We start from the raw sequence: 16,349 nt of genomic DNA, 5'->3' as shown, positions 1-16,349 counted from the left end.
GTTTAATTGATCAAATTTTTTTTATCAAATATTTCACGATATGACAAACAGTGTACTGGTAGCTTAAGAAGTATGTGGTCACCTTCCTTCAAAGCTGGAATTGGTTTCTGAGCTTTCTTAAGAACCTTAGAAAGTTTCCAGAAAGGTTTAGAATTTGGCTTGATTTGTTCAACCTCTTTCGCGAAATTTTCATTTCTTAAGAGTGTGAATCTATGCTTAATTTCTTTTTGTAGATCCTGATAGATGCATTTCATAGCAGGATCACGATAACGTTGATATTGACGTCTTCGAACATTCTTCAAGCGTATCAGAAGTTGAAGATCGTCGTCAATAATAGGAGTATTAAATTTTTTCTGTGTTGTTGGTACTGATAAATTTCTAGCATCAACTATAGATATACTTAAATTTTGTAATGCCGTATCAATGTCAGCATTATTTTGTAAATCAAGGTCGTGATTAAAATTATTCTCAATATAAGTTTTGTACCTTTCCCAATTCGCTTTGTGATAATTGAACACTGAGCTAATGGGATTGGAAACAGCTTCCTGAGAAAGTGAAAGATGATCAGAATCAAAGTCAGCATGTGTAATCAATTCGCTACAAAGGTGACTTTGATCTGTCAAAACCAAATCAATTGTTGATGGATTCCTTACAGACGAATAGCATGTAGGACCATTCGGGAACAAAATTGAATAATAACCAGCAGAGCAATCATTAAAAAGTAGTTTGCCGTTGGAATTGCTTTGAGTATTATTCCAGGCTCGGTGTTTGGCGTTAAAATCACCGATTATGAAGAATTTCGACCGATTTTTTGTAAGTTTTTGTAAGTCTCCCTTCAAGAAATTAATTTGCTCGCCAGTGCACTGAAAAGGCAAATAGGCTGCAGCAATAAAAATGATACCAAGATCAGTTTCAACTTCGAGACCCAAACTCTCAATCACCTTGGTGTCAAGAGACGGCGTAACGGAATGTTTGATCCTGCGATTAACCGCTATTGCGATTCCTCCGCCGAATCCAACAATTCGATCAAATCGATGAATAACAAAATTAGAGTTACTCTTCAATTTAATATTTGATTTTAAAAAGGTTTCGGTCACAACGGCTATATGCACAGTATCCTCAAGAAGTTGAAAAATTCGTCTTCGCACGTTTTTAATGAACGAGCATTCCAATTTAAAAAATTTAAATGATTATTTAAAGTCATTGTTAAACTTTAATTTCATTACAATTTTGTTAGCAAATTCCCAACCTGCTTGAAAAGCTTCAAACATGGAGGTAGAATTTAACATGGAAATCATCATAGGTAACATGGCCTGTAGGTATTTTAATTTCTCTTCCGTTACGCTACCTAGATCCATTGAACTAAAGGAAGCGTTGGGTGCAAACGAGATTGAGGGCGTGGTAGTTGTAGCCGTTATTTTGGCATTGCTACCTGCTACTGAAGCATAAGATGACACACCATTGTAGGATGGTGTGACGGAGGTAGAAGAAGTTGTTAATCTATTTTGAATCGGATTAGCACGTTTGGGCGTGTTTCCTTGAAGTGTACCTGAAGAAGTAGGTACATTTTTTATTTGTTGTTTTTGTTGTCTAGAACGAGAATTTATAATTTTTTCTCGAACGGGACAACCTCAGAAATTCGATTTATGATTTTCGCTACAATTAGCGCATTAGAAACTTTTTGTGTTTTTTTTTCACCGGACAAGTATCTTTCGTGTGCGATTTATCACCACAGATAATTTGGAATCCAAATGACAATTTTTTGTGCCGTGCCCAAAGCCGTAGCATCTACGACACTGGGTCAGATTTTGAATTCTGCCCCCATGTCGTCTATAATGTTCCCACTTTACTCGCACGTGGAACATAAAACGTGGTTTTTCAATTACTTTCAAATTATTAACCTCATTACGGTTAAAATGAATTAAATATTGCTCCTGGATAATTCCAGAGCGTGCTGGCGTGTCATCGCCGGTTGCCTTTCTCTTCATAAGAGTAACTTGTGAGGGAGAAAAGCCAAGCAAATTTTTTAATTCGTTGGATATTTCATCCAAACTTTGACCTTGAGGTAGCCCTTTCAAGACAGCCTTGAATGGTCTATCTGTCTTGAAATCATATGAATAAAATTTATATAACTTCTCCGTAAGATACTGGAGTAGTCGTTTGTGGCCAATCAATTCCTCCGCTGTAACTCGACATTCTCCTCTTCGGTCAATCTGAAAAGAGACTTTTACGTCCGGAAGGAAGGTTTTCTTCTCATTGGCATTATGCGCAATGCGAGGAAATTTAGAAATTTCATCAGCTTCACATTCGGATAAAACATCGAATGAGTTGCTGCAGTCAATTGAATTTTCGGGTGGAGGAGATACCCTTTTCCGTTTAGCTTTAATTTTTGGCACACGGCCTTTCTGGGAGGACCCAGGCATGTTGGAGGAATTAAATATTTCTTTAGGCTGAATTGTTCTTGAAAAATGTTTTAGTCTTGAAAAAGACTGATTGAGCAGAAAAGTAGGTAGTCTTGAGAAATACTAATTGTCGAAAAAATATAGGTAGTCTTGAGAAAGACTGATGGAGCGAAAATATAGGTAGCCTTGAGAAAGACTGTTGCTGTTGAAAAACTCTAGGTAAACCAGGAGCTTTCAAGATATGTCACCGGTTCGAACGAAGGTTCAAGCCGGTATGATGCTGTACGGTTCGTTGTTGTTTTCCTTGGGCGATCCGCCGTTGCTGTTGTATCTGTTGCAGCTGTCTCTGTTGTTGGTGGTGAAGTTGTTGGTGGTGAAGTTGTTGGTGTTGTTGCCATTTGTTAGTTGTTGTTTTGCTTTTTGTGTTTGTTGATATTTAGCTGCAGTTGTTATTCGTGGGGTTTTTTAGTCAGATGTATCTATGTTCTCTCTGCCTTCTTTATTGGCGGGTCTTTCCGTTATAGATGCGCGGTTGATTCAAGTTGATCCTGGTTTGATTGTTCCTGCCGTCGTGAAATCGATTGCTCTCCTCTTGCTATCGTTACTGAGTGGGCTACGTGACTTGTCTAGTGCTTCTGTTTCGCGCTCCACTTTGGCTCTGATGCGGCTGGCTCTTCTGACGTCTGGGTTTGTCTGAGCAGCAGTCACTTTGGATACTAGTATTCTATCCGCTGATGTCGTTCTCGGGTCCCGGTTGTTTGTGTTGGTCGTTGGTTTTGGGGTCCCATGACTTTTGCTTGTTCTTCTTGCCTTTTCGACATGAGGTGGTTTCTCATATCGTTAAAAGCGCGTTTCAGAGCGACCATCTCGTTCTTCAGTTCTTTGTTTTCTGTCCTTTTTTTAGTTTAGTTAGTTGTTCTTTAAATTTTTTTATCTCGACATCTTTATCTTCGGTCGGCGGGTTGGTTGACGCCTGTTCTTTGAGTTTGGCGACCTCGTCTTGTAGTGTACGTATGATTCGGTCTCTCACGTCTGAATCAGGTGTAATCTTCCCTTTCAGTTCCGCGGCATACGAAGGTCCGCTGGCTTGGCTGACTCTTGCTTCGGAAAAAGTAATATTACGGTCTGTTTTAACTTTCATTATATCGGTTTCCATTTTTTGTACCGGGCACCCTCTATCCCTCGCAGAATATTCATCACCGCAATTAACGCATTTGCTTTGTACTAAACAGGGATTGTCTTTGTTCGATTGGTGCTCTCCACTGCAGTTTAGGCATACCTCTTTTTGGGTGCAGACTCTTGTTCCATGTCCGAACTTTCCACATCGGAAACACTGCATGGGGCTCGGGTAATACCGCCTTACTTTCACTCTCACTAGGCCGATGAATATGTCGTCGGGAAGATATGAACCTTCGAAAGATAGCAGCGGTGTGTTAACATGGTTCCCATTTACTTTTTTTGTTATTCTCCTTATTTCAATCACGTTTTGCTCTTTTAGCTTACTCAGCAACGTATCGGTATCCATAGTTATGGTATCTAGGTTGTGTATTGCCCCTTGTACCTTGTTCAAAATTGGGTGCGGGATTATCTCCACTGATTGGCCGTTCGCTAGTTTGTCGACTTTTAGCAGATGATGATATACCTTCCTAGAAGATGTTCGGAGTACACATTGTGCACTTCTCGCCTCTTTGGCCGCCGAAATAACCTTCGTTGGTTCGATACCCAGCACTTGTTTTAGCGTGTGATGGATGATGAAAGGATCTGGCAATTTTGTAATGGTCCCGTCGACGTCACGGACTGCCCGTAGCAGAAGGGTTTGCTGGTCGATAACGTCGCCAGTATTCATGTAAAGCGGTATAGCATGACTAGCTGACGGCCCTCCGTCCGAGGGCCGCAGGTCTGAAGTCATTCGTTACCTTGCAAAAACTTTTGGCTGTATCCTCCGTGGTTCAATTTACTGGCCGAAGAATGCTCTCCCCTATTCAACTACGGTCGCAAGTAAAAGATTCTTGTTGCACTTTGTCACGATATGTGCTGCCTTGTACACAATAAACTGAACTTATTACTGCGTGAGATTTCAGTCGGAGCTTTCGACTGGCGTTCAACGTTTGATGCACGATTGTAACGGAGCTCGACACTTTTACTTCACTCGCCTAGTCACGGGATTGCACTTTTAACACCGGAATCCGAAATTGTCTTTTCTACAGGCAGATTTTTCACTTCGCTTTGGGAGTCGACGGCCCATTCGCGATTCGCACTTTTGCTATCCCACTTCTCTTATCTTACGATCAAGATTGCACGCTTGAATTTTTCTTGCACTCAATTGAGCCTTTGCGGACTATATGCGAAGCTTTTTTTCTTCTGTACGTTGTTTATTACTATAACGCCCTCGCCGGGTGGCGTGATGCTTTGCCCTGGTCGAGTTTCGCTTTCTAGCTATAGCACTTTCTATACCAGAACTTCGTATTGTTTATCTCCAAAAATCTCACTACTTTCACTACAGCGTTTTAATCGTCACTATCACCACAATAAATACCCTTAAACTGTCGAAAAACTACAGGGAAAATAGTTTGCGATTGATAGCACCGGTCACTCTGAAGGTTCAGATCGAACTCGCGTTAACTTGGCGGTGGCAAATTCTTTTGTTTTTGCATTTTGGATATCTTAAAATTAGGAGGTTACAATGTTGAAATATTTTTTTTTTTAAAGAGAAAAAAATTTTACAGCTATGTTGAGACTGGAAATAAGATTCTATATACAAGAGAGGGGCAATTTTTTTTCAATTAAAAATGTTAAAACAAGGGATTCAGTTTGATATGCAAGAGGGGGAGTAATAGTTTTTTACGAAATATTTTACAGTTATCTTAAAACTAACAATATAGTTTGGTACACAAAAGGGGGAACAAATATTTATGATAAATTTCACAGATATCTTAAAACTAGGGATACAATTCTATTTACAAGATGGAGGACAATAATTTCAATAAAGAGTAAAAATTACAGCTAGCTCAAAACTAGGAATACAGAATACAAATTTGATTTTTTATCGGAGTTTTATGCTTGGTCAAGATATTCAGAGAAGGGCTTATTTCCAACATCGGTGTAGCAGCAGTTCTATCAAAGACAGGGGAGAGAAGGTGTATATGGTGACAGGGAAAGAAGAGCAAAACTTGCAACTTTCGGGCAAACGGGAGATCAGCGAAACAAATTAGCGCCTCAGTCTAGTAACCGTCGAGTACCGGATTGGCGGTGCTATTCTTCAGACCCGCGAAGAATCCTTCAAAAGTCAGCGGACCTCGAGTCGCTTTCACTTCAGTTTCCTTTTATGGAGGCGTAGTGGTAAGGGCGACGGTGGTTACATAGTGGCACTCTGGAGCTGATGCATTCCACAAGGCAAGAGAAAATTCCTTAAAACGAGAAATAAAAGAGGGGGCTAAATTGAAATATTTATAGTTTTTATAAAAGTATGTACCCAACCCTAGCAAGCGGGCAGCTTATGCGCCACTTCCCGTAGGAAGACTGCACGCCGAAATTTGTTTGCCCGGATGAGACTCTTCTTAGGGCAAGTCCCTGAAGAAGATTCACCTAAAAGAAATTAATCAGGATCGAACCAGACAGGCTTATAAAAAATTAGCCTCCAAAAGTCGGGTAGACGACCCTATTAACAACTAGCCGCAATAATTAAAAAAACCTCATCACCCTCAGAGAATCGGCGTTAAGAAATTCCCCATACCTAAATTATCATCACTGGAACTGTAGCCACACACCACCAGGTGGCACAAACATGTAGAAAGCGAAGCTTTCACCACTAATCAAATTCCGCCAAGCGGAAGACAGCGAAACATACGAGAACTACACCGAACGAAGTGACGTAAATATACTAGAACGAGACGAAACTTGCGGGAGTACTACATGAATCTACTGTAGTAGATATAAGTTTATAGTAAATAAATAACAAAAAAACCTGTTTTAATCCACCTAGAGGTGCAATTGTGCCTTTCTCATTTCTCCAAACTATGATTTAATAGCTGGTTCGTACAATGTAACATTATGGAAATGTCTTTCATTCTTATTACACTTGGTAAGTATATATAAGAGCACCTTTTTGCATTCATCGCGGTATCGGTTTGAATCGGAGTTTTCTATGTGATCGCACTCCACAACCCGTAACTCCGGAGCCGGAAGTCGGATGGAGATGGAATTTAATATCGGTTTCCGGGGACGCAACACCTTTCATTTGAGACTAAGTTGATCAAATCGGTCCAGCCGTTTTCAAGAAATCAATATAACCGTTATTCTGAATTTGGATGCTCCGGATCCGTCGATGGTGGCCAGTGTGGCCAAAGAGACTTTGAATGACTGTTGGTAACCTAGATCTACAAATTCAACAGTTGTGTTTACATTTTGGAAAAAATTTACCTTTCATTCATCGCAGAATTCGTTAGAATCGGGATTTGCTGCGTGATCGTACGTATCACCCTGTAATTCAGGAACCAGAACTCGGATCCACACAAAATTCAACAGCAGCTGATGGACCTTCCATTTAAAATCAAGTTTGTCAAAATCGGTTCAGAAAATTCCGAGAAACCGATGTGGACAAATCAACAAATTTTGTTTTGTAACCATACTCTTCAACTCGTAATCCGGAACAAGATGTCGGTTGAAAATGAAATTCAATAGCAACCTATGGGAATATTATACCTTTCATTTGAATCTTAGTTTGTAAAGATCGGTTCAGCCATCTCCGAGAAACCGATGTGGACATTTTGTTAACATATCCGCACATACACACACATATATACATACATATATACATTAGGGTGGGACAAAAAATAGATTCCAGCTCCGAGCAACTTTTTAGGTACCATTTGTGTCCTAGAACAACTGTGCAAATTCTTAGCTCGATCGGTGAAACTATATTTTTGCGCCCACTGTTTAAAGTTTACATGGGATTTTGTATGGGAAAGTTAACTTTTACAAAATAATTCCTCCAGGAGTCGCCCATTACTTCCTAAAAATAAATCATTATGTGGTTTGTATAGAAAATTTAACAAAGAAAAAAAGTCTCGAAAACCACGAAACGATCTGATGCTTGAGAAAAAAGTTATTAAGCTGAAACCAATTGATGCTCTAACGATTGATAAAATATTCATTTTTTCTAGCACCACTGCTGTTGGTTGTCCAATTATACGCAATTTTGTTTTAATCCTCTCTAACGTATCAAAATCGTTTATCTATACTATTTGGCCACTTCGCAAGGTTTTGAGGGATAAATTGAGGCCTCTTTTGTACATAATAAGAGAAAGTTAAAAATTTTGTATATAATAAAACCGTCAGAAGCAGTGATGCTATGAAAAGTGAAATTTTCATCAATCTTCAGGGCATCAATTGGTTTTTGCTTAATAACTTTTTCCACTAGCATCAGATCGTTTTGCAGTCTTCTAAATGTTGTTTCCTTGACAAATTTTCTATAAAAATCAGACATCTGTTTATTTTTAGGAGATAACGGGCGACTCTTGGAAGAATTAATTTGCAAAAGACAATTTTCCCATATAAAATCCCATGTAAACTTTAAACCGTGGGCGCAAAAATATAGTTTCACCGATCGAGCTAAAAATTTGCAGAGTTGTTCTGGGAGCTAAATGGGACCCAAAAAGTTACTCGGAGCAAAATTTTATTTTTTTCATATAACCATGTCCCACTCTAATATACATACATACATACATACAAACATACATATATACATACATACATACATACAAACATACATATATACATACATACATACATACATACATACATACATACATACATACATACATACATACATACATACATACATACATACATACATACATACATACATACATACATACATACATACATACATACATACATACATACATACATACATACATACATACATACATACATACATACATACATACATACATACATACATACATACATACATACATACATACATACATACATACATACATACATACATACATACATACACACATACATACAGACATACATACACACAGATATTTTGCGATCTCGGCGAACTGAGTCGAATGTTACATGTGACTCGGCCCTCCGGGCCTCGGTTAGAAAGTCGGTTTTTGGAGCAATTGCATAACCTTTCTATATGAGAAAGGCAAAAGAATAATATTTAATTAGCTTAATCAGCATGAGTTCAATGATATCTTCATGTGATTATATTTTGAAATGTTGGTGGAATGGGTTTGAAAGTGGAGGGAATGAGGGGTTAGTAGAGTTGGAGTGAAGGATGCGTCAGAAATCCTTCATTTTATTTCGGTATACGGGGTGGATGAAGGAAATGCGGGCGTGAGGGTGGTCCAATGGGAGGGGAGTGATGAAGGAGGGAGGTGTAAGGGCAAGGCGGGGAGGAGGAGCGGCGACGCAATGCTCAACTGCATATTTTGCCTTCCATTTGAGACTTGGTTTGAGAAAATCGGTTCAGTCATCACCGAAGAACCGATGTGACTTTAATTGTGGATGCCCGGAATTCCGGACTTCCGGAATTGTCGATAGTGGACAATATATTCAAAGAATGTTTGAATGGCAATCAGTGATCTAGATCTGCGATTAGAAGTAATTTTGTGACCACTTCAATAGTTTTTAGCCTCTGAGGTATTACGATTGTACCGATTTATATGGGAAATTCCAGTGTATCCTTACTAACACCCCTGTAACTCCGGAAACAAGAGTCAGAGCCGAATGAAATTCAGCAGCAGTCAATCGTATTACTGTATCTTTCATTTGAAATCAAGTTTGTAAAAATCGGTAGAGAATTCGTTGGGGAATGGGTGTGACATTAGCTTAGGAACTTGGCGGGTTCCCCCGGGGCGTCATGAACCGTCATAGGTGGCCAATGTGGTCAAAGCTGCTTAGATTAATCATTAGTGATCCAGACCCGCTAACTAGAGTAATGTTACATCAATTTCAATATGGTTTACATCATTTAAACATCATGGTGGTACCAGTTTATATGGGAATTTGCTGTGTGACCGCACTCTTCAACCCGTAACTCCGGAGCCGGAAGTCGGATCAACTAAAAATTCAATAGCAGCTTATGGGAGCGTTATACCTTTCAGATGAAACTAAGTTTGCAAAAATCGGTTTAGCCATCTCTGAGAAAATTGTGTGAGTTTAAATGACACACACATACACACACACATACACACACATACATACACACACAGACATTGGCCGATTTCGACGAACTGAATCGAATGGTTTATGACACTCGGTCCTCCGGGCCTCGGTTAAAAAGTCGATTTTTACAGTGATTGCATAGCCTTTCTTTATATGCGAAAGGCAAAACGAGTTCGAATTTTTATTAGTGCATAAACTCAGATAGAAAAAGACTTTACCGGAAGCGTTCATGTTTAACCATATTGATGAAAGGGACAGACCGATGACGAGAATAATATCAGAAGATGGCGGTTCGAAATGACACGCTGTGATTATGGGTCTAAAGAGCGAAGAGATGAAAATGAGAATCGCGTATATGCTGATTACAGAAATAGAGATTCGGTAAAGTTCACGTTGAGTGTCCTTTTCGTTAGTATAGTGTGGATGGAAGAATGCAATCAATGTTTCGTCAGGTATATGTTTGGGTAACATTACGTTACTGATGTGAAGTGTTCATATGGTAGTTAAGAAAGAGTGTGTGTGTGTGTGAGAGAGAGAGCGAGTGACCCCAATGTTCGGCGACATACGCCTTGTAGATTTTCGAACCATAGTTGAAAGAGGGCTTCTTGAACTTCGGGTAACAGGTCACTCAAATCGTTGAAAAAACGAACTCTCTGAGCACGAGTAAAGGGTCGCGGTCGCTGGGATTGGATTCAGCGATCATTCTGTTGGCTATTGTTGGCACTATCGCACGTGTACTACTGTAGAAGATTTTGGAAAGTTTTCTGCAAGTAAGCGTCACGACAATGGCGCAGTATTCGCTCCCGCCGTAAAGTAGTTTAGATGGCTTTGCTGACTACCAGTACGGCGATTGGAACAAAATAAAGGTATGTATAATTGAACGTTGATATGACGAAATGGTGTTGAGAACACATTTTGTGTACGATGTTCTTTGGAGATTAATAATATAAGCGTAATAATAAGATTATTAATTTTCAACCAATAATACGATTGAATTGTTTGAGCAAAAAGGAAAAAAATAAAGGAGCGAGAGGACTCCCAATGAAAATGGAGCGAAAGGACTCCTAGGTATGTATCAGAGAGATAGGATTCTGTATGCAATAACGAAGGAGCGAGAGGACTCCTATGAAGTATACGATTCGAGACGACACCAAAATAAAACCTTGAGCGAGAGGACTCTAGGTACAAAAAAAGAACGAGAGGACTAGGTCGACAGGATCAAATAGTATTTGGAAGGCATTCAATAGCAAAAAAATGCTTAACCTTCCGTCACTAGCGCTAGTGCACTGAATGCAAATAAGCAGAATGAAGTTCTGATACTAGGAAAGTGTGCATTTTATCAAGAGTTAAATATATTAAAAAATAATTTACAGATGAACTCGAGTTGATAGAAGTTACGTAAAATTGAATGAGAGAATTAAAAGAAAGTTGTAAAAATTGAAATTATAGCTAGTCAATGTGATACTGGAGCAAAGATAAACGCAATGTAGTTAGGCGGAGACTTAAACTGCTGAAGTATTGTGGAAACTACCAGCTGGTAAAATAAACATCTACTTGTTATTGAAATGACTGATTCGAAACTGATTCCAGGAGTGGGTAGACCGATTATGAAATTCGAATATATTGGAAAAATTAATGCTGAATTGTAACGTAGCGTAACGAGTGAAATTTAAACAGGAATTCCTTAAATTAGAAGAATTCTAAAAAAAGTTGTTGGAAATATCAAATTAATAGGATAATCATAAAAAAGGAATGCGAATTCCCAGTAAAATATACAGGCTATGTTAAGACTTAAAGGTAACATAGAGTATAACGGCAGATCTTTAATTCTAAATTTAAACTAAAGCAGAGATACCAGAAAAATGAAGAAATTAATAGTGAGATTTGATGAGATAATGAGATAAATGGAAAAAAATAAAAGGGATACAATAATTGAAGGAATAATACACGATTGCACGTGTTCTGCAGTTGATTGTGTCAGACAGCTTATAGAAAAATAGTAGATGCATTCGATCAGTGAGTAGTGCCCCCCAATATAATTACCAAAAAAAAGAAACTGAAGTGATCAAGGGTAGTTTTTTACCCGTTTAAATTTAAAGCGATATATTTATAAAGGAAAACTAAATAATATAAAAGAGTGAAAAGACTCCAAAGCAAAATGAAGCGAGAAGAGCCCAAGGTACTGAAGAAACTAGAATCAGGGGACTAGGTACAATTAAAGAAGAAGCTGGGGACTCCATAGGCAACCTTGAGCGAAAAGATTCCAGGTACAAACAGAATCAATAATGACATTATGAAAGCAGAGTCGAGTATTAGCTCACAGTATAAAAAAAATGTCATCGTTGAATTTGTTCGCCAATTTTCAGGTTTGTTTTCGGACACAACTTAAGAAAAACAAGTCGTATCTGTATAATGAACGAAAGAAAATAAGCTATTAATTTAAATGCCTATGTATATCGTAAAACAAAACTCAGAATAAAGCTACATTGTGTATCGATGCATAATAGGCAAACGGGCACGATAAGTGAAAGAGTGTTATTTTCAGTGTTGGCAACCTCGTGTTTCTGAGTCAATAAAAGAGAAGATTAGTCATGATGTAAAACGTAACAGTACTTACGGCTGTTATTTGATCTCTGATGATGTTCAACAGACAGATTTAGTTAAATAGAGTTACGATTGTAGTTTATATGAAATGAGATGCGACTAATCACGAAGTTGATTCTGTCCTATCCCTGGGAATCAGGTTTTAGTGTTTATTCAACTTTCAAACCATTAGAAATAACTATAAAGGTTAGTAAAAGAAAAAATAATTTTCAAATTGTCCTATGTTGCTTTTGAGAAGGACTTCGGTTGTAGAAAAAAGATATGTATGATTGGCAGGAGAAAATTTGGCCTCCGTAAAATTACTGATCAATATTGGCACGGAACGGAACAAATCTGCAGTACGTTAAGACTGCTCTGCTCGAGAGATGCTGGGAATGTTTGTTTGTTTTCATACGGCAGTTTTAATCATGTAACGAATATACAAACTTTGGAAATAGCTGAGCATTATAATCATATTTTACCATTGAAGAAATGTCATAGGAGTAGAGGTGGGGAATATTGTAATAGATATAAGTTTATAGTAAATAAATAACAAAAAAACCTGTTTTAATCCACCTAGAGGTGCAATTGTGCCTTTCTCATTTCTCCAAACTATGATTTAATAGCTGGTTCGTACAATATAACATTATGGAAATGTCTTTCATTCTTATTACACTTGGTAAGTATATATAAGAGCACCTTTTTGCATTCATCGCGGTATCGGTTTGAATCGGAGTTTTCTATGTGATCGACCTCCACAACCCGTAACTCCGGTGCTGGAAGTCGGATGGAGATGGAATTTAATATCAGTTTCTGGGGACGCAACACCTTTCATTTGAGACTAAGTTGAGCAAATCTAGCCATTTTCGAGAAACCAATATAACCGTTATTCTGACTTTGGATGCTTCCGGATCCGTCGATGGTGGCCAGTGTGGCCAAAGAGACTTTGAATGACTGTTGGTGACCTAGATCTACAAATTCAACAGTAGTGTTTACATTTTGGAAAAAAATCACCTTTTTACATTCATCGCAGAATTCGTTAGAATCGGGATTTACTGCGTGATCGTACGTATCACCCTGTAATTCAGGAACCAGAACTCGGATCCACACAAAATTCAACAGCAGCTGATGGACCTTTCATTTAAAATTAAGTTTGTCAAAATCGGTTCAGAAAATTCCGAGAAACTGATTTGGAAAAATCAACAAATTTTGTTTTGTAACCATACTCTTCAACTCGTAATTTGGAACAAGATGTCGGTTGAAAATGAAATTCAATAGCAACCTATGGGAATATTATACCTTTCATTTGAATCTTAGTTTGTAAAAATCGGTTCAGCCATCTCCGAGTAACCGATGTGGACATTTTGTTAACAAATCCGCACATACACACACATACATACACACATACACATACACACATACATACATACACACATACATACACACAGATATTTTGCGATCTCGGCGAACTGAGTCGAATGTTATATGAGACTCGGCCCTCCGGACCTCGGTTAGAAAGTCGGTTTATGGAGCAATTGCATAACCTTTCTATATAAGAAAGGCAAAAGAATAATATTTAATTAGCTTAATAAGCATGAGTTCAATGTTATCTTCATGTGATTATAATTTGCAAAGGTTGGTGGAATGCATTTGAACGTGTAGGGAATGGGGGTTTAGTAGAGTGGGTGTGGAGGATGCGTCAGAAATCCTTCATCTTATTTCGGTATACGGGGTGGATGAAGGAAATCTGGGCGTGAGGGTGATCCAAGAAGAGGGGAGTGATGAAGGAGGGAGGTGTAAGGGCAAGGTGGGCAGGGGGGGGGGGGGGAAGGGGCGGCTACGCAATACTCAACTGCATATTTTGCCTTCCATTTGAGACTTGGTTTGAGAAAATCGGTTCAGTCATCACCGATGAACCGATGTGACTTTAATTGTGGAATATACCCGGAATTCTGGACTTCCGGAATCGTCGATAGTGGACAATATATTCAAAGAATGTTTGATTGGCAATCAGTGATCAAGATCTACGATTAGAAGTAATTTGGTGACCATTTCAATAGTTTTTAGCCTCTGAGGTATTACGATTGTACCGATTTATATGGGAAATTCCAGTGTATCCTTACTAACACCCCTGTAACTCCGGAAGCAAGAGTCAGAACCGAATAAAATTCAGCAGCAGTCAATGGCATTACTGTATCTTTCATTTGAAATTAAGTTCGTAAAAATCGGTAGAGAATTCGTTGTGGAATGGGTGTGATATTAGCTTAGGAACTTGGCGGGTTCCCCGAGGGCGTCATGAACCGTCATAGGTGGCCAATGTGACAGACATTTGCCGATCTCGACGAACTGAATCGAATGGTGTATGATACTCGGCCCTCCGGGCCTCGGTTAAAAAGTTGATTTTTACAGTGATTGCATAGCCTTTCTTTATATGAGAAAGGCAAAACGGGTTCGAATTTTTATTAGTGCATAGACTCAGATAGAAAAAGACTTTACCGGAAGCGTTCATGTTCATTGGCGTGCGCAAGGGGGGGCTAGGGGTGGCTATAGCCCCCCTAATGCTCCGGAATTAAAAAAAAAATATTTAGTATTATTATAATGTTGAAAAGACATGTCAAACTTGCTGCATATCTCATTTTGTTTAAGCAAGCCATGTTATCTTAGTTGGCGCAAGTTCATTGAAATCAGGAATCTCTATCGACAAGATAAGGTTGCGGAGAGGAAGCGGTAACTGCAGCAAAGATTCGGTTACCGGCTTAAAAATACAAGAGTGTTGGTGATCAATTTCATTTTTTGCTTTGACTAAAAATTATAAACTTTTTATTGCAAATGATTAATGCAGTTGGTAAAGGCATATATGGCGATTCCAGGAGGTATTACATGGAAAGCGAGAACAAGAGAAACTTTCAACTTTCTTCTAAAACTTAACAGTAATATAATCTTAGAAGAACTGTATAGATGTTATTTATTTGAATAACAACTTATTCTACTTCTACCTTCTTTTCATTTTAACGACATTAAATGAACCAAGTAGGAAAAGTTAAAAAAAATTAGTTATGGATTTAGAATATACAGATAGGAAAGCTACCGGTTCTATTGGTTAAGAGAACGACTCTGCTGTTGCCGTGAAACATGGTAGATTTAAGCAATTCGTATAGTAACTCTGCCTAAGCACGACTCCTACCAGCAGAAGATAAAAAAATAGTCCGTAAGCTTCTAAGCCTGTTTCTACCCAAGTAACAATTGTAGTTTTATAGCATGCTACAAGTGCAATCTTAATTTAATAGTGAATACCAAAAATATATATGTTTAAATATCTTATTTCATGGAAAGCATAAGATATATAATTCCTCCTTTAGGACAAAAGGTTTTGGGGAACGATCAACAAGAGATTGCCTGATCACAACGTAGCAACAAGTTCATAAGGAGATCAGTTCAGTAGTCACATGACTATCGGATAACACACGAAGAACTGGTTCGATGTGGAGTGCCAACGTGCAACAGATGAGAAAAAGCAGACTAGGAGCTTATTGCTCGCACTGGTTATATGTTAGAACAGTGTAGTGAGCTGAAAGCCGTTGAAAAGGACGATCACGACAGGGGCGCATAAAGCTTGATAATTATGGACTAGCATGTTAGAGACAGTTTAAAATGATATTCAGTTTTGGGCATGTAGAGCGTAGGAGACTCGTTAAAGTGATCAGTAGACAACCTATAAGGCGTCGTCGACTTTTGGGGAAAGCGTTGCTGTCACTGGAGGTATGTAATCGAGGAAAATATGTGTGTGGAGCGTGACTGGAAAGGTGCTCCCAGGAAATGTCTAATGCATTCAACCATGGTGCGCATCAAATACCCAGTCGCTATAAATAGCACAGGTTTACGAAAAAATTGATTTCTTTCCTAACTATGTTTTCTAAATGCATTTTGGACCACTCAAAAAACCTCGAAAAGTGTTATTAAATGTTTCCCTACAGAAAGAAATTTTTTTATTTTCTACTTGATTCTCGGAGTTGCTCAGAAGTTGTTTAGAAGTTTTGTTTGTCGTCATTTTTCTTACATTAGAGATTCACCCAATACCTTAAAAAGAGATTTTTTTTTTAAATTGAAAAAATGAATTTTAGGTGAAAATGTAGGTTAGAATTCACATACTGAAAAAAATGATATCATTAAATTAAGTTA

This window comes from Topomyia yanbarensis, chromosome 2 (assembly GCF_030247195.1).
Source record: "Topomyia yanbarensis strain Yona2022 chromosome 2, ASM3024719v1, whole genome shotgun sequence".
Lineage (NCBI taxonomy): Eukaryota > Metazoa > Arthropoda > Insecta > Diptera > Culicidae > Topomyia > Topomyia yanbarensis.
This window is presented reverse-complemented; position numbering follows the sequence as displayed.